The sequence below is a fragment of the Corvus cornix genome, chromosome 2, assembly GCF_000738735.6.
Source record: "Corvus cornix cornix isolate S_Up_H32 chromosome 2, ASM73873v5, whole genome shotgun sequence".
NCBI lineage: Eukaryota > Metazoa > Chordata > Aves > Passeriformes > Corvidae > Corvus > Corvus cornix.
The window spans coordinates 684,449-711,469 of record NC_046333.1 but is presented as its reverse complement, the minus strand read 5'-3'; the positions used below and the strand labels follow the sequence as shown (position 1 = coordinate 711,469).

The window sequence follows — 27,021 nt, the reverse complement described above, 5'->3', positions numbered from 1 at the left end:
GCCTCATGCTGGTTCCAGTTTAAATTGCAATATCTGTGTGTAGGGGAGGCCCGAAGGTTTGGAGTCTGCAGAAACTCCAATACAAATGTTTGATTTCTGCCAACTAAAGAAGTGCTGAGAACTGTAAAAGTAACGGAATTACATGTGAGGCAATGTCTTAGACTTGTCTCCCTTGTCCCTGGAATTTGTCTTTAAAACTATGGGAGAGTTAATTAGGGTTTGAGTTGTAACAGCTCCTACACATGAATGCAGCAGGAGCGACTGAATTCATCGTGGTGAGGGTGACTCAGAAATCCCCAATTCCTGAGCTTTGGCACAGTTTTTGTTCCGTCAGTACTGTCAGATGTGGTGCACAGGCCAGTGTCACTGCATTCCCACCTCCTGGGTGCATTCCTGGAGTAGTGAATGCAGTACTGGGAGTGGAGCCTGTCAGTGCAGGGCTGCACATGGACAGGGCAGCAGTGAAAGGGCTTTGCTGGGTCTTGGAATCCCAGAATGGTTTTGGCTGGAAGGGACCTTAAGGATCATCCAGTGCCAGCCCTGCCATGGGCAGGGACACCTCCCACTGTCCCAGGCTGCTCCCAGCCCCAGTGTCCAGCCTGGCCTTGGGCACTGCCAGGGATCCAGGGGCAGCCACAGCTGCTCTGGGCACCCTGTGCCAGGGCCTGCCCACCCTCCCAGCCAGGAATTCCCAATTCCCAATCTCCCATCCAGCCCTGCCCTCTGGCACTGGGAAGCCATTCCCTGGCTCCTGTCCCTCCAGGCCTTGTCCCCAGTCCCTCTGCAGCTCTCCTGGAGCCCCTTTAGGCTCTGCCAGGGGCTCTGAGCTCTCCCTGTGTCCTTCCCTTCTCCAGGGGAACATTCCCAGCTGTCCCAGGCTGGCTCCAGAGCAGAGGGGCTCCAGCCCTGGAGCAGCTCTGGGGCCTCCTCTGGACTCTCTCCAGCAGCTCCAGGTCCTGGTGCTGTTGGCCCCGGGGCTGGGGCAGCTCTGCAATGGGGTCTCACACATCTCCACACGCTACGGCCTCAGCACTCCCGGTTTTCTTTGGATCTGGGTGAATGATCAGAAGCAGGAATGCAATTGTGTCTCGGCCAGGAGCAAGTGAAAGTGTGGATGGACATATGAACAGCTGGGCTTTGCTTTTTTTTTTCTTTTTTCTTAATAAGTCTGAGCTGAACAGTTTTAAGTCCAGATTAAAAGCTGGATTGTATAATTATTTTTTAATTGGTCTTTGCAGTAAGAACCTGTGCATTAAACCACAGAACTTTCTGAATTCCAAATGCTGCGAGAAATAGAAATCAGGTGGATTTAGTGCTGAAAATTCATTTTATGGATGTGTGAAGCATTTTCATTCAGTCATAATTCAGTGTTTATTATTAATGCAGCTTTTGATTTCTGAAGGTGTTATTTGAGCTTTTTAAGCAGTCATTCTGCACTGATTTATTTGGTTGTGGTGTGAAGTAACACATGTTGTACTGGTTCCAATCTTGATGAGGAAACTGCTGCTGATCTTGCTGCGTTTTCAGAGCAGGAATTGCTTTCCTTGATAAGCACAGAACAAGGATCAGAGAAAACACTTCCAGCAGCTCCCTTGGCTTAGGCTGTCATTGCTCTGATAACACAGACAGCGTGAGAGCTGCTCCTCTGCTTTCTCAGAACAGGAGGGTCTGTGGGGATGGAATCTTGGAAGATGCCAAGTCTCTCCCTTCTTTATGTTCCCTGTAGTTCTTATCCAGCTCATTGTTTGTTTACTGTGACTGAACCTTCAAAAATGCAGCAAAGTAAAAGTGCTCAACTCTCAAGGGGGACCTTCTCTCTACAAAAACTTGAGAGGAGGTTGTAGTGAACAAGGGGCAGGGCAAGGCGGAATGGCCTCAGGCTGTGCCAGGGAAGGATTGGGTTGGACATCAGGAGCAATTTCCCCATGGAAAGGGTGCGCAGGCCTTGCCAGGGGCTGCCCAGGAAGGTTTGGAGTGCCCATCCCTGGAGGCGTCCAAGGAACACCTGGAGGTGGCACTCAGGGCTCTGGGCTGGGGACAAGGTGGGGATTGGGCACAGCCTGGACTCCATGGCCTTGGAGATCTTTCCCAATCTTAATGATCCTGTGATTCTCATGTCCTCCACACCTCTGGCTGGCTCTGCCATGACTGCAACCAAAGAGAGGTTTAAAAACCTGTAATTAAATGTTTAGCAGCACCCTGCAGGTTTAGGGCAGGGTGGAGGGATGGTGGGTGGCAGTGCCAGCCCCTGGTGCTCTGCAGGGAGTGTTTGGGGCCTGTGTGTGTCCAACACCCCGTTCCCTGTATCGTGTCTCAGATCTTGCAGCAATGTGCTCCTGGGTTCTCGTTTAACACAGCTGTCTGCACCTTGTTGTAACCTGTCAGCAGCTGATGGTGGGTACTCAGACTGCAGCCCAGTTTTTCACGCTGAATTGAACAAATCTGTTTTTCCAGGCAGTTGCATAACGGGAAGTGTCTGCTCATCTTCTGTTCCACTTATTTTTTGTTGGCTTTGGAAACTTTTTTCTTTAGAAGCCTTAATTACTCTACTACAGTTGTAAATAAACATCTGAAGGATTTATCAGGTAATTTCAGGGCCAGCCACGGTTGCCTTGAATTTTCTAAGGAGTGACACTGCTTGAAAAACCCTAAAAGCCACAGTTTTGACACAGAATATGAATGTGTTCCAGCTCAGTCCAAGAATTTATCCACAAAATGGCTTTGAGCCTTACTCTGACTGGTTGGTTTTCCAACCCACCTTTAACAAAGGGAAACTTACCCCTTAAAATGGACTTTTTTTTTTTTTGCTGGTGGCCTTGTTTTTCAATCTGAGTCTGAAAAGCTTGGGTAAGGTGAGTTTCTTTATGCCTTGGAAATGTGATCTGTGAGCTAAGAGGCAAAGAACTAAATGTTAATGACCTTAACCCTATCTGGCTGCACTGCTCTGACCCTTATCTCCCATCTCCCCTTTCCCCAGGTACAGGTATCATTTTCTGCTTGTACCTCCCAGAACAAATCTGCTTGGAGATGCTCCGATTTTAGCTGGAAATCTGAAATAATGGGAGAATGTTGGTTTTCTTTGGTTCTCCTGAAGCCTGGTAGTGCCCAAATTCTTGATTCTGGGGTGTAGAGAGGTTGGTTGTGCTGGGGATCACTCAGAGCTGACCTAACAAAGCTCTGCCTAAGCCGAGGTGCAAGTTCTGTTGGGTGTTGGGCACTGTCCCCTCACAGGGGAGGTCAAATGATGTTTTGAGGCTTCTCCTGAATTTGCCAGGAGAATTTGGAATGTTCTATGAGTGACTTCTGCCCGGCTGGGATCACAGTGAGGTCCTGACAAAGTCAGCGTGTAATCAGGAGTTTAATGTTTTAGTAGTTTTGGTGTCTCAGGATGCAGATACTGCTTAATTCTTGCTAATCTGGTCTTTTCCATGTAAAACTTTCAAGTAACAAATCCTCTGAAAACTTCTGGAATATGCTCATATTCTGACTGGATTTGGTTTGAATTGATTCTAACACTTATGTTGTCTCTGCACTGATTTTGAGTGTCATTAACTTCTGTGGTAGAGGATGCCCTCTAGTCTAGAAGCCGATGAAAAAGATGGAGAGGGACTTCAGCTAAAAGCATGGAATGACAGGACAAGGGGACGTGGTTCAAACTGAGAGGGAGTAGGTTTGGATGAGATGTTGGGAAGGAATTCCTGGCTGTGAGGGTGGGGAGGCCCTGGCACAGCTTCTCTGGGCAGCCTGTGCCCCTTGAACCCATCCCCCCATGTCCTGTCGTTCCAGGCTCTTACCCAAAGTCCCTTTCAAGGGATCTGTGATATTTGTAATCTGTAGCTTCTGTATTTTGGTATGGGCTAAAGAAGTCTTGGAGAGGGGAATTATCCCTTCTGTGTGCTGGTTTTGATCCAGGAGCTCTGCTCACGGAGGAAAAGCAGATTCCTTCTCCACTGGGCTGTGAGCGGTGGGGTGTGTGCCTTGTCCTGGGGATGTGTTTGCTCACCTGTGGCTGATGAGGGCTGTGGGGTGGTTCTGATCCCTCCCCTCTGGCTGTTCTGACACCGCTCCTGCTGTCGGGAGCCTCTGATTTCCGTAGCAGCAAACACCAGCCACTGCCACCGACCAGGAAGCCTGTGAGCAGAGGGGATGGATATGGGTGAAGGAGGGTGGAATTCCCTGCAGGGCAGCCTCTGTGTGTGGGAGCAGATCCCACAAACAGCAAGCAGGGCGAGCCTTCGCTCGGAACTGCTCACGGAATTCTGTCTGTAAAGAGCAACCAGCTCATGAAAATCATCACTGAGCAAAGGAGATGCTGGCTTTGCTGTGGACTGGGTTTCTCACCTTTGGTGGGACTGAGTTTTGGAGATGTGGGTAATGCCTGGATCACGTTCCTCGTGTGTTCCTGCACATCTGAAATACTTCCCCTGAAATACGCAGCTTATCAAACCTTTCACACTGCTCTGCTTAGATACTGCTCTGTGTTTAGAGCACATCTGGGCATGAGAGTTGGGTTTATAGGAACCTATGTAAATGATCTTTTTCATGGAAATATTGATATATCTATTAACCAAATAACATGTATTTTCAGAACTTTTAACCCAGTGTCCTGGTCATGCTCCTAGCCCATATTCTGTTGAACTTTGGTATTTTTTTTCCTTTTTTTCTTCCAAAGCATCCATGCAAAATCTACTGCCGTAATAAGTTTCCAACCTGAAAAGCCAAGAATTAAATAAGTCCAGAATCTCTGTTGTAAAGGTACTTTTAGGTCAGGGCTGGGGCGGTTGCAGGTTGGGGTGAAGCAGCACAGGTCAGTGGTTCCACCACGTTGGAGTCCCTGTAAAATGCTCCATTCACAAGCACCAAGCAAAGCTCAACTCCAGGAACACCTGCATGGATCCTTTCCCACGAAATCCTAGGGGCTTGCTAGGTGGGTTTTTCAGTGCTCAGTGAGGTCCATTAACTGTCCCTGGGTTGTGACCTGCAGATCCCTGCCCACCCACACGTCCCCATGGGATAATCCCCTCCCTCCTCCAGGACAGGGATACAGGGGGAGGTTGTGACCTGGTGTAGGTGAAGAGATATTAATGGGCAGCTCGGGCCCTTCAGTTATGAAACCTGGCAGGCATCAACCTTGAAAATGTAAGGCGATTTCAGTCTCGTGACTTTTCATGCTTTCTTACAATAATAAAATGTCAGAGATGGTTGGGAGTTCTCCAGGAGCTGTGTGGCTTTGAAGCTGTTGCTGTGGCAGCCTGCAAGGTCCCAAGGAGATGGGAAATCCAAGCTTCTCTCCTGTTTGCCTACAGCAGGGCCTGAGCTGACACTGCAGACAACATTCCTTAATCTGCTGTAACTTGGTAAAATCGCTCTTGGGGGCAGCAATTTCCTTCTTGGTTTTCCTTTTCCAAAGTTGAGGAAAGATGTTTTGTAGTTCCAGTGAGATTAGGGAGTTCTCCATTCTGGGGTGCGTGGGTATATTTGATTACAGAATCTTGCAATGGTTTGGGTTGGAAGTGACCTTAAGGATCATCCCATTCCAATCCCCCTGCCATGGGCAGGGACACCTCCCACTGTCCCAGGCTGCTCCAAGCCCCAATGTCCAGCCTGGCCTTGGGCACTGCCAGGGATCCAGGGGCAGCCCCAGCTGCTTTGGGCACCCTGTGCCAGGGCCTGCCCACCCTCCCAGCCAGGAATTCCTTCTCAATATCCAATATAAATCTCTCCTCTTTGAGTTTAAAACCATCACCCCTTGTTCTATCATCTTCCATCTGTCTTTTGTCTAAGCCCCCTTTAGGCACAGGCAGGACACTCCTTCATGTTATGTTTCTGGATGTACATAACACTGCTGGCCATTCCACTGACCCTTTGATCTGCACAGCAAGGGTTTGGCATGCGTGAGAGTGGAATAAAACAAAAGGGCTCTTCTGGAAGCATCTCCAGTCTTGCCAGAGGAGCTGTGGGGGAGCAGCCGTGTTCTGCTCCTGCTGCTCTGGGTGTGGTGTGCATGCAGTGAGTAACAGAAGGATCCTTCTTGTTTGACATGTTGGACAACCTGTTACACCTTGGCTGAGAGACTTTGTAGAAGAGTTTTATAATCCAGCAGAAATGTTGATTTTTAAAAAGGCCCTGAGTGATAAGCCCTTGCAAATGCCCTATTTGTTCCAGTCGTGGGCTGGGGAGGTGTTCCTGGTGGTTTGCTCTTGTGTAGGGGCAGCTGAGCTGGACTGCTGGAGCTCCCAGGAAGCTGAGGTGATGTGAATATGACAAAAACCTAAGTAAGAGCTTCTCACAGTCTGGTGTCTCCAGCTACCCTCGTGCTACTGAGTTACGTGATGTTTGGTGACTTCTGGTAGTGCTGGGATGTTTTATTTGAGGAGATTTCCTCTTGCAGCCTTTGACCTGGGGCAAAAATCCTCTCCCAGACACTGGTGGGTGCTGTTCCAGAGCTGCCATGGACCAGGGCCATTCTTAGATGCATTTGCATGTAGCAACCCTGGTGTAGAGAGCAGGATTTTATATGTGGGAATGCTCCTGGTCACTGTAACTCAACTGTGGCATTGCAGCTCCTGGTGAGGAGCTCCTTCCCATTCCTTCCTGATGCAGGAAGGCATCTCAGGAAGGCCATCATTTGGCTTAGCAGCCTCTCATTAGTGGACAAGTGACATTTGGATAATGAAAGCTGCTTCTTCTCCTTGTTGCCATCAAAGAGTTCATTAATGTTCCCCCAGCTAGGGCAGGACGGGCACTGGAGGAGCTCCAGCCCTGAATGATGATTTCATAGTTCAAGACTTGACTCTGTTCTTAGTGCTCCTTGTATAATGTGTGTGCGACTGAGTCTTTATGAATGTCAAATCATTAAAAAAGCTGTTTCTGGCCTCTACTATCCCAAAAGATGCAGGTTGGGTAATGCTGGCAGAGGGTGGGCGTGGGGATGTGCTTTGACAAGTAAAGCAGATGACAGGAGTTACAGTGGGATATGTATTGATTAGACAGAACAGTAGGAAGAATTCCTGAATTCTTAAACCCTCTATTTTTAGATGTAACTCGTCTGGGCTGAAGGCTTTCTGCTCCCTGAATTGTTCCAAAAATAAATATTTCAGAAGAGGATTAAACTTGAATGTGAAAGACAGTGTTTTTTTTATGCATCAGTGTTCATGGAAGGAGCTGGTCAGAAATCACTATTTTCCTTAAATTTGCATGCTCTGAATCCAAATTAGAGCTGCTTTCACCAAAACTACTCATCCACACGGGAGGCTCGAGGTGCTGGTGAGAATGCAACTGTGAGAGCTAATTTTAGCTAATTCAGTCCTGTGAGCAGCAGAGTCCTTCAGCTGTGAAAAGAGACACTTCGCTCTTGCTTAAATCACTTTCTTTTTTTATTGAGCTTCTGCTGAACAAGGACGGGCTTTGCTGATTCTCACCAAGGGCAATTTCTGCCTTGGGTTTTGGTGCTGGGTTTCTTTTTGGTGTGAATCTGGATGTTAAGATTTTGTTTTGTTTTGACACTTGAGAAAGATCTTTGAATCTTTCTACGCATCGCTTGTGTCGAAGTCCTTCATCTCAGCCTTCTCTGGGTGTTTCCAGGCTCCTGTCACGTGGTACTTCGTGTGTAACATGGGCTCTCCCACCCTTCCCACGTTCCTCTCTTGGGCACTGACAAACCAGAGGGCCCTGGCTTCTGGAGCTTTCCTTCCCAGGTGAGTGCAGCCCTTGCTGCACTGCCCAGCCTTCCAGAACCCTTTGGGAAGGTCCTTGGCTGGTCCTTGACACTGGCACTATGGCAACCCATGAGTCACTCCTCCAACTTCCCAGAGTCATTGCATGTTGTTTCTCTTTTTCAAATTGCTCCTGACATCCCAAAATCCGTGGTGCTATAAAAACAGCCCCGCTTGTGCAGCTGCTTATTTCCTGTCTGATTTTATGAACCTCACTGGGTTTTAACTTTGTCAGCCTGAATCGCTGCCGAAGACTCTTACTTTAAAGTCTGTCCCCTCTAATAAGGATGAAATGTGGATGTTGCCAAAGAGTGTCTGCTTGCTTTGCAGTGGGAGACCTTCATTCTTCCCTGTGCTACCTGGGACTGGGGAGGATCATCTCCTTCTCCAAGCAGTAGGACTTGCGTGACTGCTGTGGAGCTCTGCCTTGCTGTTCATGAATATTTCCCTAGAAAATTATTCACTCTTCAAGTGCAGTGGAATTACATCCTGTGTTTTGAAGACTCTTTAAATTATTAGTCTAACTTAACTTCTCTTGGGAGAAGCTCTACTCAAAAGCCTGGAATTAAATGTAAAAGCAGTCTCTTTCAAATCCCAGAATCAATTGGGTTGGAAAAGATCTCCAAGGCCATTGAGTGCAACCTGTACCTGACCCCCACTTTGCTACCAGCCCAGAGCACTGAGTGCCACATCCAGGCCTTCCTTGGACACCTCCAGGGATGGGGACTCCAAACCTCCCTGGCAGTTGCAATGTCTGAGCACCCTTTCCATGGGGAAATTGCTCCTGGTGTTCAACCTGAGCCTCCCCTGGCCCAGCCTGAGGCCGTTCCCTCTCCTCCTGTCCCTGTTCCCTTCGAGCAGAGCCCGACTGCCCCGGCTGCCCCCTCCTGTCAGGGACTTGTGCAGAGCCACAAGGTCCCCCCTGAGCCTCCTTTGCTCCAGGCTGAGCCCCTTTCCCAGCTCCCTCAGCCATTTCTCCTAGGATTTACTGTCAGCTTTATCTGAGATGCCTCATACCAGTGTGGGAACAGGAGTTTGATACTGAACAAAAATTCATTGAAGTATTTGGCAGTGGTGTCCATGAAGGAAAAAACTCCGTCATGTATTTGTGAATAATCTCTTGGTTTAGGGTCTTCGTGAGTTCAGGAACAGGCAAGGAGACAACATAGGGGGTTGTGGCCATAAAGGCAATTTTCCTTCTCCTGGAAGGTGTCCTTGCCCATGGCAGGGATTGCAATGAGATCTTAAAGGTCCTTTCCACCCCAAACCATTCCATAGTTCTGAGATTCCCTGTCAGGTTGTTGTAGGTATTGCTGTTAGCGTTATTCCTCTGGGAAGAGCCAGGGATGAAATCTGAGCTGCCCAGTCTGGACTTCATGGCCACCGTGTATATTTAGCTCAGGGTTCACCAGCCTTTGCCTTTGGAGCCTACATCGACACCCTGGGACTGCTTTGCATGTGGAATGTTGGAGCCAGGATGGGCAACGCCCCTCTTGGCTTCTCCTGTCGAGTGATCTCCATGCCCTGTATGTGTTGGAGACAGGAGCTATTTAAAGGGAGCTGTTTATCCAGAGCTTTGGAAACCAAGTCTGAAGGGTGAGAGAACAGGAAACTCAAAGGCTGAGGGGCTTTCTCTTGCAGGGCACAGGAAACAGTCGTGAATTTGGGATGGGAAAACAGAAAACGCTGCTTGTTTAGGGAATTTGAGGGAGCTGATAAGGGCTTCTGATATGGGGAATGGCACATTCTTCCTGTTATAAACTCTGTGCCACTAAAGTGCATTCCACCTTGCTGGAATAAGAGGGATAATCCAGAGCATTTTTCTGCTCCCTGTCTCTGGCATTGTGAACAGGGGCTGGAACGATCACTGCTCACACAGAAAGTCCTGGATCTTTGGAACTGGAGACTGTCCAGTGATGATCATTTTGCGAGGTGCATGTGGGGAATCCCTCTCTTTGGTCCTTTTTGGGTGGCTTACCAGCATGAGCTCTGTGCTCTCCTCCAGGACCAAGCAGAGCTGGGAGTTCACTCCATCCTCCAAAGGGCTGCCACTGGAAACTGGTAGAGACAAAGTGATACTAAAAGTAGTAAGTAGGTGCTACTAAAAGTAGTAAGAACCTTCAAAATTACAGAAACCTGAGGGGAATTGTTGATGTTTGCCCTGAAATATGGATATGATTTTGGCACTCCTTGGAGTATGACTCTGTAGTATGACAGATGGGGTGTGTTTGGTGAACTCTCAGGTGAGAGACTGGGTGGTAACCTGGCAGTAGTCAGTGTGGTAATGGGGTACAGGGGATTCACTTCTTCTGGGAGGGGATTCTCTGAAGCTGGAGAAGCCGTTGGAATGTTCTGTACTAACAGGATGACGAGCTTGGGAAGCAGAGGAGCTGAGGAACAAGAACTACTGGTGCAGGATGTGGAACTGGATCTTACAGGGACAGCAAACACGAACAGTCTGCAGGCCAGGCAGTGCCTGTTCTCTGATAGGGCAGGCAGGATCAGATGGGGAGTGGTGTGAGATCCGCTTTTCCTCTTGGTGCTGCTTTTCCATGTCACTTGTGGGAAAACAGTGTTGGGGAGGGAAGGAACTTGGGAGCTTGGAACTGGGGTCACAATGCATGGACAGGTATCTCTACACATTAAAATCAGTCTCAGAAGTATTTCTCCAAACTGGAGAACAGTCCCAGTTAATCATGGGTCACGAGTTGGGATTTGCTGGATATATGGGGTTTTTCCTGCTGTTCCGCAAGGCTTCTGGAACAGTTGGAGTCTTCCTCAATTTATTGTGTGAGGGGACGGGGTGAAGTCTCTCAGATTAATTAAAGACCCCACATGTAAGAAACCTTTGCAGCCACACCTTCTATTTCAGCAAATCTTTCAATTTGGTGTAAGAAGCACAGATGTTTAACATTTCTGCTTGCCAGTGAGAACATGCCCTAACTTAAAGAGCAGCAGTTTTACAATGGGGGCAGTTAAAACCCCCACAGTACAGGAATTCTGCCCTTCAAGGGTTATTAGAGAGCAACCAGAGGTGCAGCTTTACCAAAGGAAAAGTTGGTTTGCTCAGAACAAGAACCTGTGGTAGATTTGGTCTCACAGTTACCAGGTTGACCCAGCACTGCCTCATTTGAACTGGAGCAGCACTAAAAGAGGAGCTCCTGCTTCTCATTTTCATCAGTTCTGCCTGAAAAGAGAGGGCTGAGGGTTGTTTTTCTTAACAAATCAGGTAAAGTTTTAGTGGTTTCTGTGCAAAGAGATTGGAATGTCATGTGTGAGAGTGGATCACAGCAAGAGCTGTGGGATGGACTTCAAGGGAGCAGCCAGTTGGGCTGTGCCTTGGGCTGTGATGCCTTGGGAAGTGATGTGGGTGTTCTTCAGTGGGAAGGAGCTGCAGAGAAGGACCCTGATGTCCCAGTTTCTCAGGGTGGCTCACCTGCAAGTGACAATGTGGAGAAGGGAGCTGTGGGTTTGTGGTGTGTGCTAGCAGAGTTTCCTCTGTGGGGAAGTCAGTGTTACCACACAAGCAGGAGCTGACGCTGGGCACCTCGTGCAGCTGAATCCCGCACAGGATATTCCTCCATTCCTTAATTAGTGTGGTAACTCCCCGTCCCAGCCCTTCTGAAGGGAGCAGGGCTCTTCTGGAAGGTTTTTCTCACTCCTGAGTGCTTCACTGCTTTACTAAAGCTAAAATGACACTTTTCACCAGGCTGTTTCCTCATTCAGCTAAAAGCTCTGGCATTTTACTTCCCTGGAACACGAAATGTCCATCTGTGCGGAGAGGAACATGGATTAGTGTTCCTGTCTGACTGCTGAGCAGGTACTGAGGTGGTGTTTTCCTGTGGGATTGGCTGGATGACTTGCAGTGGTGGAGAACAAGCTGGACATTTCTTTCTCCATGTGGATTGAAATACTTTAACTCTGTGGCTCAGTTTATGTTCTCTTCTGCAAGGGGGCTGTCAGGAGTAATTATTGGGATAGAATCTTTTTTTTTAACAGCTATGTCTGCTTCACAATGAAGAAACATTATCAACAGAATGTAAAATATTGGGTAGAAAAATTTGGTATGTGACACCCAGGTCAGGAGATGGTTCCCAGGTAGAGCTGGTGGGAGCAGCTGCACTGGAATCATGGCAAACGTAGGGAAAACAGCTGGAGCAGGTAAAGGTGGGCTCGTGACTCGGATGTGGCTGTCACAGGTGGCTGGGCAGGTGTGACAGGGACTGACAGGGGCCCTGTGAGCTCTTAAGCCATTCATTGAGCACCTGAAATGCCACTTAGGGCAGGGATGTCCTGATCAGCCTGGATTAATTCAGCTTTAATGCTGTGTTTGGGGCAACCTATTAGGGTGTGTAACGAGGGAAAAGTCACTCACAGTTTTCATGGAATATCCTAAATGGCTTGAGCAAGTGTTGATGGGAAACAGCAATCACAGGATGGTTGGAATGTGAGGGGACCTCTGGAGCCCATCCAGTCCAGCCCCTGCCTGGGCAGGGGCACCTGGAGCAGGTGACACAGGAACGTGTCCAGGGGGTTTGGGATCCCTCTGGAGAGGGAGACTCCAGGCCCCCCTGGGCAGCTGTTCCAGGGCTCTGCCCCTCCTCCATGGAAAGAGGCTCTTCCTCCTGCTGAGCTGGAACTTGCTGTGTTTTGGTTTGTGGCCACTGCTCCTTGTCCTGTCACTGGCACCACTCTTATTCCTGCTGAGGGCACTGAGGAAAGCTGCCTGGATCACTGGAAGGGGACTGCAGCAAAATCTCCCAAGTTTTAGTTAATTCTGAGTGACACCACTCATGTCCCAGCATCCCTAATTCCCTGCCATCCCGGGACTCTGTGATCACACGCTTCCTTCTGCTTTGTGTCTTGCAGATAAGCAGTTTGTGAGGACTGAAGTACCTGCCCAGGGAACACCTGCTTGTGAGGTAGGAACTGATTTTCTAATGACCCAACACTAAATCTCTAATTGAAAAGCAGAGGTTGGCTACAGCTGCGTGCACACCAAAGCAGCCATGCTGGGAATCGCAGCGACCATCCAGAGATCTGAAATGGGAGCTCTGCCTCCGGGAACTTCTGTGGAGCAGACATGTCTGGAATGCACTCACCTTTCCATTCTCTTCTGTTAAACCTTCAAATCACTGCTCTTTTTACACTCTTCCAGTTAGAGTCCTTCCAGATAGAATCAGAAAGGTCTGGGTTGGAAGGGATCCTAAGGATCATCCCATTCCCACCCCTGCCATGGGCAGGGACACCTCCCACTGTCCCAGGCTGCTCCAAGCCCCAATGTCCAGCCTGGCCTTGGGCACTGCCAGGGATCCAGGGGCAGCCCCAGCTGCTCTGGGCACCCTGTGCCAGGGCCTGCCCACCCTCCCAGCCAGGAATTCCCAATTCCCAATCTCCCATCCATCCCTGCCCTCTGGCACTGGGAAGCCATTCCCTGTGTCCTGTCCCTCCAGGCCTTGTCCCCAGTCCCTCTGCAGCTCTCCTGGAGCCCCTTTAGGCCCTGCCAGGGGCTCTGAGCTCTCCCTGTGTCCTTCCCTTCTCCAGGGGAACATTCCCAGCTGTCCCAGGCTGGCTCCAGAGCAGAGGGGCTCCAGCCTTTCAGGTATTTATTAAAGTTTCAAATATTCCTGGGGTTCTGTTTGGGATAACAGGGCTGGTGTGGAACTCAAGGCTTGTCCTTTCTGGCCACCTGGACCTTCTTTCCTTGCCTTTTCTGTTGCAAATGCTCACATCTTGTTTAACTTGGTCGCTCAAATCTTCTTTTTATCAGAGTAAGAGGACTACAAAAGATTAAAATGGGTAAACTAGGCCAAGAAGAACAAGTCTGATTTGATTTGTTAGGAATTGGGAGCAGCGGATCATCCAGTTTTTTTATCCTGGCTGTCCTTTGGGATGGCACAATAAAGCTCCAGTTCCACTGGAAGCTGCCATCAGGTCTGCAGTTGGGATGTTCGAGGTGCTGGTGCTCACATAATGTGGTTTGGGGAAGGAATTACGATTTATTCCTGATATTTGTATGGACTGAGAGACCTGGGTGTCTTCTGCAGAGCAGTCTGGGATTGTTCTCAAATGCTGGTTATGTCTTTGAGTCCTGAGAGGAATGTCTGCTGTTTTCCTCAGGGTTTGATCCATCCATCTGCCTTTTCCTTTAAAAAGGGCCTGAGCTGCTACTGGCAGTGCTGGTACATCCAGTGACCCTTGGCTGTGAGGAGTGCAGAGGAGTCACATGGATGTAGCTCATAACACCTTGTTTTATATCACCAGCTCTATCCACTGTGATCTCCTGGAAGTGACAGGAGCCTCACATGTCTCCTAGAACTTAGTTATGGGATAAAACTGTTCCTCAGGTGCCTTTTTGCTCAGCGTCCTTAGATGGCAGATGCAGAGATAAGGCCGTAGGTGCAGAGTCCTTTATTGTCAGGGGGCTGACGCTCCTGTTCAGGGTGGGACTGGAAGAGGCTCCTGTGTCCCTGTTCAGGGTGGGACTGGAAGAGGCTCCTGTGTCCCTGTTCAGGGTGGGACTGGAAGAGGCTCCTGTGTCCCTGTTCAGGGTGGGACTGGAAGATGCTCCTGTGTCCCTGTTCAGGGTGGGACTGGAAGAGGCTCCTGTGTCCCTGTTCAGGGTGGGACTGGAAGAGGCTCCTGTGTCCCTGTTCAGGGTGGGACTGGAAGATGCTCCATTGCTGCAGGGGCTGGGCCCAGGCTCCCTGGGGCGTTCCCAGCTCCTGCTGTCGGTCCCGGGCCGTGGCCGCCAGCCAAACCATCTTAAGTCGTTGTCTCAAAGCCACTTGAAGAGAAGCCAAGGAAGATGGCTTATCTCCCCTGGGTGGGCTGGAGGGGGGGGGCTGTGCCCAGAGTGCCCCACGTGCTTGTGCCCGTGGCCTCAGTGGACCTGCAGAGGTCACGGGAGGTGAGGTGTCACCTCCTCCGCAGGGAGAAGCCAGACAGGGAAGGTGATGGAGGAATGGGAGAGCTCTTTGTTTTCCTTTCTGCACCTGCCAGTCTTGAGTGGGTTTTAATTTTCCTCTTTTCTACCTCTCTTGGCTTGGACCAGTGTGGTCTGAAGGTCTGCCAGGCTCCTGGGATGTCTGGACTCGACCTCAGACTTCATGGAATATCTCCAGTTGGAAGGGACCCTTAGGGATCATCGACTCCAATTCCCTGCTCCTCACAGGACCACCTAAAACTAAATCCCATAACTGGAGTGTTCTCCAGGCACCCCTTGAACTCTGACAGGTCATGTTGTACCTCCCAGCTTGTGTAAGGGGGTGACTTTGCCATTAGGATTTCCCTCCTTGCATTTCTCCATTGTCCAAAACTGGGAGTTCCGGTGGAAGCTGCCTCCTGGAGTCCCAGGGATCCATGTACCACTCCACATTTGTTGTTCATGGTTTCAGGACATGGAAGCCAACCAGGTGTTTCCCACAGGCTGCACTGAGCAGTTAAAGTGCTTCCTGGAGTAATTTATCCGGGAATATTTAATCCATGCTCATTGAGTGCGTGGATGAATAAAGGCAGCTTCCTCCCCAACATCCTCTGGGAAGCTGGGAGAGCAGGCAGGAGGGAGGAGGCCTTGCTGGGAGCTGGGCACTGGCTGGTCCTGGTTGGATGAGCTGGCTGAGGAATGTCCTGGGCTCTTTACAAACCTGAACCTGTTATCTCGGATCGTCCCTCAGGAATACCTGAGTTCTTCCTGCTTATTCCATTGTGAGCTCCTCCAGCCAAGCACAGGGGAATGTTTGGTCACCCCTCTGAAACTGCAGACACTGACCATGATTGTGGCACCTGGATCTTCACTGGGTTCTTGTGTTGGTGCCATGTGTACAGGTGGGGAAAAGACCCTTCTGAAAACGTTACCTGCTGGATGAATTTCTTTGTTGTATAACGTCTCTGACTGGGAAGAAACACCCACAAACCCACATCTTTAGGGTCAGTTTTATTGGGTGGGCAGGCCCTGGCACAGGGTGCCCAGAGCAGCTGTGGCTGCCTCTGGATCCCTGGCAGTGTCCAAGGCCAGATGGGACAGGGCTTGGAGCAGCCTGGGACAGTGGGAGATGTCCCTGCCCATGGCAGGGGGTGGAATGGGATGGGCTTTGAGGTCCCTTCCAACCCAAACCATTCAGGGATTTGAGGATTCTGAGTCACTTTAGCACTTAAGGTTTTATTTTCTTAAAGTGATGTAGGATGAACCCTTAATTAAAATCAAAAAAGGTGGTAGGTTTTTTTTTTTTTCAGTACTATGCTGAACATTTATTTATTTATTTAATCTCCTCTTTTTCCCCTTTTGGAAGGGAATTGTTGTGTCCAAGGGCACTTCAGTGTGGCACTGGATGCTGCAGCCGTACCTTTGATAAGAAAGTGAATCATTCTCTAAAGAAACCACCAGACCGTGCCTGATAACACTGCAGGGACACCTGGAATGTCTTTTATTGCTCTTTCATGAAATCTCAGCTTTTGTTTTCTAAGCTAAGCTTGTTTTCCAGCACCCTTGAATGTGTTTGTTATCAGGAGCACGGAAATGTAAATACAATGGTGGTTGGGCTGCAGCAGCTCCTCCCTTCCTCCCCCTGCCTTCCTGCATGCACTTGGGGAGGGGGAAGCTGTTCTGCTGCCTTAATTCATTGCAGAAAGGACTGTTCTTCCCCCTGCTGCCACCCCACCAGATTTCAAAGAGAGCAAAGAGAGACAAGTCTCTCCTTGAGACCAAGAGCTGACACAAGGCCTCGTGCTGGGGCTCCTCTTGGCGTTTTCCCAAGCTCCTGCCTAACAGCACATCCCACTTTTTAACCAGATAAGCCACACAGGCACCGTTCTGCTTGAACTAAGACTGCATTCTTCTGCTTGCAACATTTGAGCACGTTTCCTAGAAGAAAGACTAAAAGAATTGGAGCCTTCACCAGCCTGAGTCTCCCAGCCTTAAGTTTGCAGCTGTTCCTGAGAGTTGCTGTCCAAGTGTGGTTGTGCTGGGTGTAGCTGGTCACTAGGAGCTAATGTTGGTTGATCTCTCAGCCAGCAGGAATTTTGTCCTTAAAACCAGGTCAGGATAACAGAAGGGCTCCCATGTAGAATTTGTTCTTCTGCCTCGCTGGGGGGGAATTGGGCTCAGCTGTTGGATGTGAGCAGTCACTTGGCCTCGCTCTGTGCCCGTCATCTGCTTTTTGCACTGAGTCTGTCATGAACTTTGCATGGCAGGAACAACTTTCAGGGCAGAGTTATTTCTCTTCAGTTAGCCAGGCCTTTCTTGCCTAACCTGCCACGGTAAATGCCATCAGTGTGCCTGCACCACACTCAGGCTGCTCCCTTGTCACTGCTGAGGAGTTCAGTGATGCTCTTCTGGCCCTGGGCCAGCTGTGGGGCTGAACCAGCTAAAGAAAAATCCCCGGGATCCTCTCTAAGAATAAACATCACGGGAGAGCAGGAGTGTCCCCCTGCCTGGGGAGAATTAACGGGTTGTGCTGGGAGGGAATAACAGCAGCAGCTTAAGGGCTGGGCTGGCATCCCTCTGGCTAAAGGGATAAGCTGCAAGGCCTCAGGAGGGTCTGGCCTGGACCTTCAGCGTTCCTCATGCTGAGGATGACACAGTGCTTTCAGAGCGTGCTGGCTTTATCAATCAAGAATCTGATATGTCCCCGGTTGAAGGAGGTGGGAACGTTCCTGCTGAAGCTGTGGTCCAGCAGAGTTCCCTCCAGATGAAATCCTGCTGAACGTGCCATTGACAGGCATTTCTCTGTTTTCAGGCACTTCTCTGTAGCTGTATCTTTGATGTCCCTCCCCTGGGTAGCACGGGAGGTGCTGGACTGCTGCAGGAGTGTGGTGATGCTGCCTCATGGGCCCTGGTCTGGCTCGGGCACCGAGGGATGCTGAGCTAATTCATCTTCCCAGGAATTCCCTCGCCGAGGGAGAAGGTCCCTCTCTGCACTAACACTGGAGCCATGAATTGCTGCCTGGTCCCTCAGAGCATCCTGAGTTCTGCCCTGGGGAGCTTTGGGGTGACTCACTGGGCCTTCCCCTGCCTCACACCCCCTTCTGAAGCTCAGTTACCTTTCTCCTCGTCCTTGGGAGCTGTTCCATTAGCACCAGGAGTGCCCCTCTCCCGTGGATCACAGGCAGGCAGTTCTTGCTTCCCAAGCTTCCAACAAATCCTTTCCTGAGCTGTTGTAGGCAAAAGGCTCAGCCCTGCCTGCAGAGGGGCCCGAGTGTGCTCAGCACTTTTAAAGCTAAAGGCTTCTACCTTGGTTTAAAAGGATTTCAGATTTTGCCTTTCTCACGTGTGTGTAGGCACAAATATCCCTACTTAGACGTAATTCCTAGTAACGTGGAATGTGTTTAATCTCCGTTACATCTATTGTGGAGTTGCCCCGGGATGAACAAAATCCATACAGTGAATTGCTGAAGGTGGTGCAAAAAGGCCCTTTCTAAGCATGTTCCAGTGGCACACCAGTGTGTAAAGGCAGACTGGGATATCCCAGAGCTGTCCTTAACCGGGTAAGGAACAGGGGTGATCCCAGAGGTGTTCTTAACAGGGTAAGGAGAGTAAGGAACAGGGATATCCCAGAGCTGTCCTTAATTAAGGAACAGGGATATCCCAAAGCTGTTCTTAACAGAGTCAGGAACAGGCTCCACAGCTTGGAGCCTTCCGGGTGTTTTCTGCTCCCACCCTAAATGTGCTTAGGGACTTCAGTTCTCCATGAATTTCTGAGCACCCAAGTGGCCTCCTCAGAAAAAGAGGGAGTTTTGTTCCTGGCCTGAAAACCCCTGTGGACCAAGTGGGGAGGTGCTCGTGCGTGGTACGTGGAACGTGTCTGTTCCATTTCCAGGTTCCTCTGGGGGCATTTCTGGGAGTTTGCAAAAGCCACGATCCTCTGAGGCACCTGATGAGTCCATAAAGTCCCTCACTCACTGTAGCCAAGATCTTGCAGAATTTGCAAATAGCTAAAACTCATTTCTTGGTATAGAAATGCTTTGTTTCATTCTTCCAAAGCTTTTTGACCTTCCAGTGGTGTTTGAAAGCTTTAAAACATTGTTTTCTTTTGACAAATCCCCTTGGAAAAGCATTGCCAGGTTTGCTGTGCCACCCCTCTGGAACACCAGGCTGGTGCTGAGTTGTCATGAATGAAAACGATTCTGCACTCGACTTTCTCACGTGGAAGCTTCCAGCCCTGTGTCCTGATGGGCAGGTTCTGGCGCTCTGTAATTATGTTGTCAAGAGAAGGGCTTATTTTAATTAAAAGTGAAGTAGCTGCTGTACTACAGTCACAGACACAACTGGAATTATTCCATGCAGGGGAAGGAGTGGAGCCTGTGTGGAAGTGGAGTGGCTGGAAGCAGAGATGGTGTGTCCTGGCTGCCAGAGGAGCTGCTTCTCTTTTCATGGCTGTGGCTGCTGTTCCCCGTGACCTGGGATGGTTTATGTTCCTTGCCCAGATTTTATCTTGTTTTTTAGTGCACTGGTGAAGGTGCTGATTCGGGGCACTCAGAGTCAGTTTGCTTGCAGAGGATGGCATCCAGCCTGTCCTGTGGGCATCACAGTCATGGAATCATTGAGGTTGGAAAAGACCTCCAAGACTGAGTGCAGCCTGTGCCTGATCTCCAACTTAATTTCAGAATTCATCCTCTCTGGCCTTGCCTTCCCTGCTACGCTCTCAGATGTGTATATACACATATTTATATATTACTATATATACATAAAGGCAAAACTTCAAGTTGATGAAGGCACTGAGGGGCTGCACAGTGGTACTCAAACTATAATTAGGCTGGACTAAACCTCTGCATTTTTTTCTCTCAGCATGACTTGAACTCATTCTCATCTCTGGGTTTGTCCTTCCAGTGTTTGTGCTGCACAGTTTTCATCCCATCTTAGAAATTAACGCCCAAATTCTCACGTGAGAACAAAATCCATTGTTCTGGGAGACATGTACATAAGACAAACATGGAACAGGGTGAATTTAGGGGAGCTGGCACGAGGGCTGAGGGACTGAGGTGAACTTTTGTAGTGAAACGTCTCCCATTTTGTGCACTTGTGTGATTTCCAGGCTGTGGCAATGAGGTGATGTTGCAGGAAGAAGAACGAGGAGGTAAAGATGAGAAGTGTTGGGCGATGCACTCTGTCAGTGATGTGCCATCCTTCCCTTGCTTCCAGGAGGAGAAGGATCTCTCTGGGCAGAGCCAGGCAGCCCTTGTGTTGTGGCTTTGCTCTGGGAGGGAGGTGGGATCCAGGCTCCTCCCTGGGCCGGGTGCTATTAAAGGAAAGCAGCTGACGGGAGCAGCTGCTTGGGCTGGGGCTCAGCCCAGCATCCTCCAGAGAAAGTGCTTTGCAAACAGCCCTTTCCTACCCTGCCCCCACTTGTCCTTCCCTGTGCCAGGAGAAAAGAGGAGACTCTTTCCCCATGATTGATGAAACTCTCCTTATTTGGTGCTGCCTCTCCGGGGAAGCAGCGCACGAAATCCCCTCTGCTGCGAGGCAGTGGAGGCCAGCAGCCAAGCTGGGCTCTGGGGAGCTGGGTTTTCAAAGCTGTTAAAGAGTAGGCCATTTTGGAGCTAAAACTTTGGGCAGAAGGTGGGCAGAGTCTCTTTATTCCTTAGATAAATATTTATGATTTTGGAGTCCTTTTTAGGTCTCTTACTTCAGCGCTTGTAGGCCTGTGCACACCTCGACACTTGAAAGTCCCTCACAGTTATTATCTATGAACTCATCTTCCATGTGGCTGTTTTGAAGGCCAGCCAAGAGCATTAATCCCCACCTTCTAGGGTCCCTGATCCCTGCTGGGGCTTAGAGGAAAGTTATTCTTGTCCTCCCAGTGAAGCTGCTCTGGCAGAGCATCTCTCTCTGTAACTTAAGGCAAGTTTATTAATGTGACTTTTTATCAGCTTGGAAAGGGTACAGCTCTGGATGGAGCAATCCAACTTGGACAGTCTTACCCCGTCCTGCTGAGTGCTTAATGGCACTGAAATTGCCCAAAGGGAGGGAATCGGTGCAGGAGGTTGGTGTGCTCTTATCTCATCTCAGGCATAATTACCAGCAGTAAAACGCTCTTTGCAGGCACGAGTACACGAGTATGTGCCATGGATCTTTTTTGGGAATGGGTGCAGCTGAAGTGGAGTCAGGGCTGGAAATGGGCTGCTGGGGTGATTCTTTGCAGTTGTATCACTCTTCTTCTCCTCAGCCTGACATTCCTGAAGCCTCCCAGCTCTGGTTTTTGTCCAGTAGTGGCTGTGCTGGCGTCCGGCCCTCTCCCTGCATGAGCCTCCCCCTTTCCACCATCCCTCCTTACTCAAAGTCTGCTTTGGTTCCAGGAGCGCTTCTCTGAATGCTCTGGGCTGCTTCAGGTGGGCTTCCTTCCGTTTGTTGTCCTTTCAGGGATTTGGACAGGAGGGGAGTTTGTACAACTTTGCTTTCAGCTCCCTCTGCCAGTTTGGTGGCTTTGGGCAGCTCTGATGATCAGTCTGGTGTCGCATGGAGGGTTTGGGAGCTGGGTCAGGGCCCTGTCATGGAGCTGTGCTGCCTCTCTGGTGCTGCCTCTCCAGCCCTCCCTTCCACAGGGAAGTTGCAAAACACCCCTCAGGCTTTTGGACAAGTGCAGAGCAATGGCAGCAGCGTAATTCCCAGGAATGCGGTAGGGTTGCTCTCTTGGGTATCTGGAGTTTCTGTCTCGAGTTGTATGGGCAGAGCCTGGCTCTCCAAAGCCTGAGAGCAGCAGGAGTTGCTGTGGAGTGCCCTGATCAAACAGGCTCGTGCTTCGTGCCTGGAGCTCCCAGCAGCTCCTTCTGGAGCCCGTGCCTGGTGTTACCCCCTGAGGAAAGGTTCTGCAGAGCTGACATCCTCACCCTGAGCGGAGGGGAACCGATGGAAAACCTGCAGGTGAGAGTGTGAAATGAGAGTTTGCAGAGTTCTCAGTGCAGCTGAACACGGGACTGAACTGAGATCAAACAGGGGGATCTGTGCCATGGAAATGCTGGGTTCCAGAGGCCTGGCTGGGAGCTGCTGGGAGGGTGGGCAGGCCCTGGCACAGGGTGCCCAGAGCAGCTGGGGCTGCCCCTGGATCCCTGGCAGTGCCCAAGGCCAGGCTGGACATTGGGGCTTGGAGCAGCCTGGGACAGTGGGAGGTGTCCCTGCCCATGGCAGGGGTGGCACTGGATGATCCTTAAGGTCTCTCCAACCCAAACCATCCTGGGATACCATTCCATGATACCGGGTGCCTGCACACTTGTGTGTGTATTTAGACATGCTCAAACAGGAATTCTCTCTGGTTCTCTTGCATTTGGATATTCCTTCTGCCTTGATCTTTGACGGAGATCTGGCTCCAGCTAATTACTTTTACTTTGCATAAGTGCAGAGTGTAGACTTTATTTTTCAACTGCTTATACTGAGTTGAAAATGATGTTAATAAGGGACATATTATATTCATGTTTCCCGCTACTGGAATTCCTCGAAGTGCTGAAGTATCAGTATTTATTTCTCTGTTCCCTTTCCTCTGCCAGTGACAGCCCTGGCCACAGTGCACCCTTTGTGTAGGGATCTGGAACCTTCCATAGTACCTGGGAATGATGGCATTGGTTCTCTCCAGGCAGCTGTGCGGTGAGAGAGGGAGATGTTTAGTGCAGCCTGATGGAATGTGCAGGGCAGTTCCCACCTGTGCAGGTGATTCCTCACCGGAATCCCGGCTGCGTGGGGCCCTGCTCCAGGTGTTTGGAAGGGGATGCTCTGTGGGATGCATTGACAGCAAGATGGGAAGCAGCAGTTGGCAGAGTCTTTGGCTGCTAGCAGGTTTTGGCCTGTGCTGGGATCGCCAGAGACCTCTCTCTGGTGAGGCCTGTGGTGAGATCGATTCCGGTGCGGAATTACAGCCAAGGTAAATGCTGGAGTGCCCCAGCTCCCTCAAGGACCAGGCTCCCTGTAAAGCGTGTTCTGGCTGGGGCACAGGTCGTATTTGGAGTGAGCAGTGCAGAGCCTTGAACTCCTCTCTGAAGAGCTCATTGTAGGGGCAGGTGCAAAGCTGAGAGGCTGCGTGGGGCATCGATCCGTCCCCGCTGGCATAAGGCTGAATTCCTTGGAAAACATCCTCCTGGGGCAGGACCTCTGCCCTGGAGCAGCCGTGTCACTGTGGGGTTGTTCAGCTGTAAATGGGCATTGTCCCTTCAGGGTTTGGGGTTGCCATAGTTCCTACCACAGTCTTGCAGCTCCAGTGCAGCTTTATGGGTGTTGGGAGCTTTTCCTTCATGCAGTGCAGGGATTGTGTGACATTCCTTGGATGCACTCTGAAGGTTCACAGAATCTTTAAGATGGAAAAAGACCTCTGAGATCATCGAGTCTGACCTTTGACTGACACCCCCATATCAGCTGAACTCAAGTAGCCTCGAGTCATCCTGGTTGCTGTTGCCTCCCCTGGATGCCCTTCTGGTCCTGCACTTCCCTTTGAAGTCCCTGTATGTTAAAGGAAAAAATGTTCCTTTTTTTTGTTGAATCAAGTACAGATAATTTTAGTGTTAGTGAATATAAAAAGAGCAGGTGGGAACTGCTGTAGTAAAGCTGGGAAATGCTGGCCTGGCAGCCTTCAGGCCACCTTCAGTCATGGCTTTTGAGCTGACAGTGAGCAGGAGCTCCACACGTGGAGAGAGGAGCTTGTTTTACAACTTGCCTCTGGCTGCTGTGGGATTTCTGCCTGGTTATCCTTGGAGACTTTATCATTCCATGAAGTGTGAGCTCTCCAAGCCATGAGTGGCTGCAAGGCAGGAAGAAAATAGAAGTTGCCTCAAATCTCCAGAAATTGAGAGGATCTCTTTAACATTCCCAACGAGGCAGGAATGCTGGGAGACTGTCTGCTGCCTGGCTCTGCTAATTCACATGGCTTCTGAATAATTGATGATGGGGAAGGCACGGCTCGTTGGCTTTATCAGTGCTTTCCTAAGGGAAATGGAGCTGACGAAAATGTTTCTGATTATGGAGCAGAAATCATCATTAAGGACTTGGATGCAGCAAGCTGGGTTTATTTGCAGTACTAATAACAGCAAAAATAATGCTTGAAGCAGAGAAATGGCTCATTCCCCAAGGAATGAAGCCCTGCAAATTGATGGACACTCTTGGACATCCTGAATAAACCCCAGGATTATGGAAAGACTTACAAGACATCATTAAGTGGACAAACTGCACTTCAAGCAATCAGCTTTGAAACTTTAAAGTTATAACTCAGAAAAGCTGAAGTATGGCCTGTGAAAAAGAACTGGCCCTGGCCAGCCAGAGCTCGGTTTGTCCCGGTGACCTTGCCTGTCACATCTCCACGGCCTCGCTGTGGCCATTCCCGTCCTGCTCCGCCAGTTGCTCCTGGTTTATTGCAGATCTGGTGTTCCCATGGCAGGGAATTCAGCCCCCCAGCCCCAGCATCTCCTGCACGCTCCCTGGAGGAGCCTCAGGTTTCCCCACTCTTGGAAGGCCAGGTGGGAGCAGCAGGCAGAGCCAGAGGCTGAGGGAGAGGTTGTTCCTGACCCGAGACGTGGAAGGAGGAGATGGGAGAGGAAGTGGCTGGGAGCAGACAGTGAGAGGAGGAAGCAATCGGGGCTGAAGCTCTGCCTCGGCTTTGGGATCATGTTGAAACTTCATCAAACCCATCTGAAGTGAGAACTTAAAACTTCCTGTTTATTGTCTGCTGTGTGGCCATAAAGGGATTGTGGAAGGGACTTGGATCTGCATGAAGCCTTCAGAGCTATTTCATGGTTGGAATCCTGGAATCCCAGCCTGGTTTGGGCTGGAAAGAACCTTAAGGATCATCCAGTGCCACCCCTGCCATGGGCAGGGACACCTCCCACTGGCCCAGGCTGCTCCCAGCCCCAATGTCCAGCCTGGCCTTGGGCACTGCCAGGGATCCAGGGGCAGCCCCAGCTGCTCTGGCAATTCCAGCCCAGCCCCTCCCCACCCTCCCAGCCAGCAATTCCCAATTCCCAATCTCCCACCCATCCCTGCCCTCTGGCAGTGGGAAGCCATTCCCTGTGTCCTGTCCCTCCATGCCTTGTCCCCAGTCCCTCTGCAGCTCTCCTGGAGCCCCTTTGGGCCCTGCAAGGGGGAATCTGAGATTCCTGAGTGGAAATAGGTGTGCTGTCCTTGCGTTCCCTCGTGGAGGCAATAGTAGCAACTGTTTCCCCTTCACTTGTGCGTTTCTGGCTGGTTTTGTGTAGCAGCTTGGAGCCTCTGGGGCTGGCTGAATTTATTCTGAGTAATTAAAGTGAGCCACAAGGCTCGGGCAGTTTGTGCTGAGGAGGGAAACAGCTCCACAAGTGCTTTGTCTGTTTCAGGAGTCCAAGCTTAAAATCACCAAATGCCCCAAACCTGCTCCCCTTGCACCCAAACCTGCTCTCTTTGTCCCCAAATCTGCCTCCTCTGGTCCTGCCTCGTCCCTTGTCCCTCACACAGGAGGCAGCAATCACTTAAGCCCTGTAAATAACAGCTGGAAAATCTCTTGCTGTGTTTATGGATTGAAGGAGAACGTGGTTCTGTGACTCTCCCTGAAATCCTGATCTGCTGGAAGTCCAAACATGCACTAGAAATCAGGAATATTTGGTGTGCTGCCTCCCTGTCTGCTCTCCCAGGAGCTCCAAGGAAGCTGCCAGCTCACTCTGGTTTCAGCAGCACCTCCAAGTTGAAATTTGGTGTTTGATTTTGCTGTGGAAATATCTGGAATCTCCTAATTAACCCTGTTTTGATGGTGCCATGGGGCAGGTCTGGAGCATCCCAAAGAACCGGAGACTTTCCCTTTGCCCGGAGGGGGTGGCACCTGCACTTCAGGGAGTCCTTGGGGAACTGATGCCTGAATTCTGGAATCCAGGACACCCATTCTGAGGCTGCTTTTTCCAGCACTTGAGCTGAGAGTGATTATAAGTGTTGGAGAGATTTTATTAAAGATCTCTCACCTTCCATCTCTTTGCCTCTAAGAAGCTTCTGGTGATTTGTGGGATTTTCCTGTGGCTCCAGAAACAGCCGCACAGCAGAGCTCTTGCTGTGTCTAAAACAATAAGTGAATCCCATGGGTTTAGACTGTGCCAAAAAAATTACAAAAAATTCAGTTGGGTCATAGATTTTTGTGCCCAGCCATGGATTGTAAGGAACGTCAGCGACTCGAGTGGTTGCTGTGTCCTCTCCTCTGGAAGGATGGATGCAGAAACCCTTTCCATGGATTCCAGGACTCTGGGAAGGAGGATGACTTAGCAGATCTCTGCTCTCCTGTTTCCTCACGCCTCAGCAGCCACGGCCGAGTGCTCCCAGCAGCTCCAGCTAAGAAAAGCAACCTGACTTACCCAGGAGAAATGGGAATTATGACCAAGCTGTCCCTGTTTCTTCCAGCCAGGCATTTCGTTCGGGATGGAGTTAGGAGCTAATTTTAAAGGGGCAAGTGGATCTGATGAAATAATGGCTGTGCTTCTCGTAAATTTGGGCATCAGAGTCTCCTTTAAAGCAGCAAAAGCGAGGAAGTGTTACTTCACTGTTCCTCCTGCTTGGGAGCAGATTTCTCTTCCCTCTCTGGCAGGAAGGTTGCTGGGCCAGAGGCCGAGTCCAGCCCGTTTAGAGCAGGATGGAGCCATGGATTCCTGCCAGGAGCCTGGCAGGGCTCTGGAGCGGGCTGGAATGCTGTGTCACTGTCACTGCAGGGCTGGAACTGGTACCTGGGGGTGCTCCTCTGGGAAAAGCCATCATTCCCTCTGCCAGAAATCCCAGGGAAGTACAGCAGTGTCCCCCACTGAGTATGATTCTGTTTGGACAGTTTACAGGCTTTCAAGTTTGAGGTTTCTTTGGCAGCATCCCTGTGCCCACTCTCCTCTTTCTCTGCCTTCAGACAAGACACACAAAATCTGGGTCAGACTGATCATAACTTGAAATTCCAAGCCTGTGCGTGCCCGGAGGCAGGAACACAACCGAGCAGTCAGGGGGGCTGCAAAATGGAAGCACAAAGTTGAGGAAATAAATTCCACTCTTCCCTGGATGGGGAGCTGGAGGCTGTGGCTCACGCAGGTTTTGATTTGCCTCCCTTTCCAGAGGGTGGTGAGTGGGATGATGGCACTGGGAAGTTGTTCCAGGGGCTCACTTAAAGTAAAACCTGGGCAAGGAAGTTGCTGAAGAGAAGTTCTTGACACCCTGAGAAGTTGTAGATACCCCTGGATCCATGGAAGTGTCCAAGGCCAGGTTGGATGGGGCTTGGAGCAGCCTGGGACAGTGGGAGGTGTCCCTGCCCATGGCAGGGCTGGCACTGGACGGGCTTTAAGGTCCTTCCCACCCAAACCCTTCTGGGACACTGCCAGGGATGGGGCAGCCTTGACTAAAAAC

At 50.3% G+C, this 27,021-nt stretch overlaps 1 protein-coding gene across 11 annotated transcripts in view; it reads left to right on the top strand.

Moving 5' to 3' along the window:
- The window catches only part of MAP4 (microtubule associated protein 4), a 148,235-nt gene that overhangs the window by 17,211 nt on the left and 104,003 nt on the right, over positions 1 to 27,021 (top strand). For 10 of the 11 annotated variants that reach the window (XM_039549103.1, XM_039549099.1, XM_039549104.1 and 7 more), the window contains exon 2: positions 12,585 to 12,637. The exons of the other annotated variant lie outside the window; for it this stretch is intronic. The gene's annotated coding sequence lies outside the window, so the exon portion shown is untranslated. The remainder of the gene's footprint in view (positions 1 to 12,584; positions 12,638 to 27,021) is intronic. 11 annotated transcript variants of the gene reach the window in all.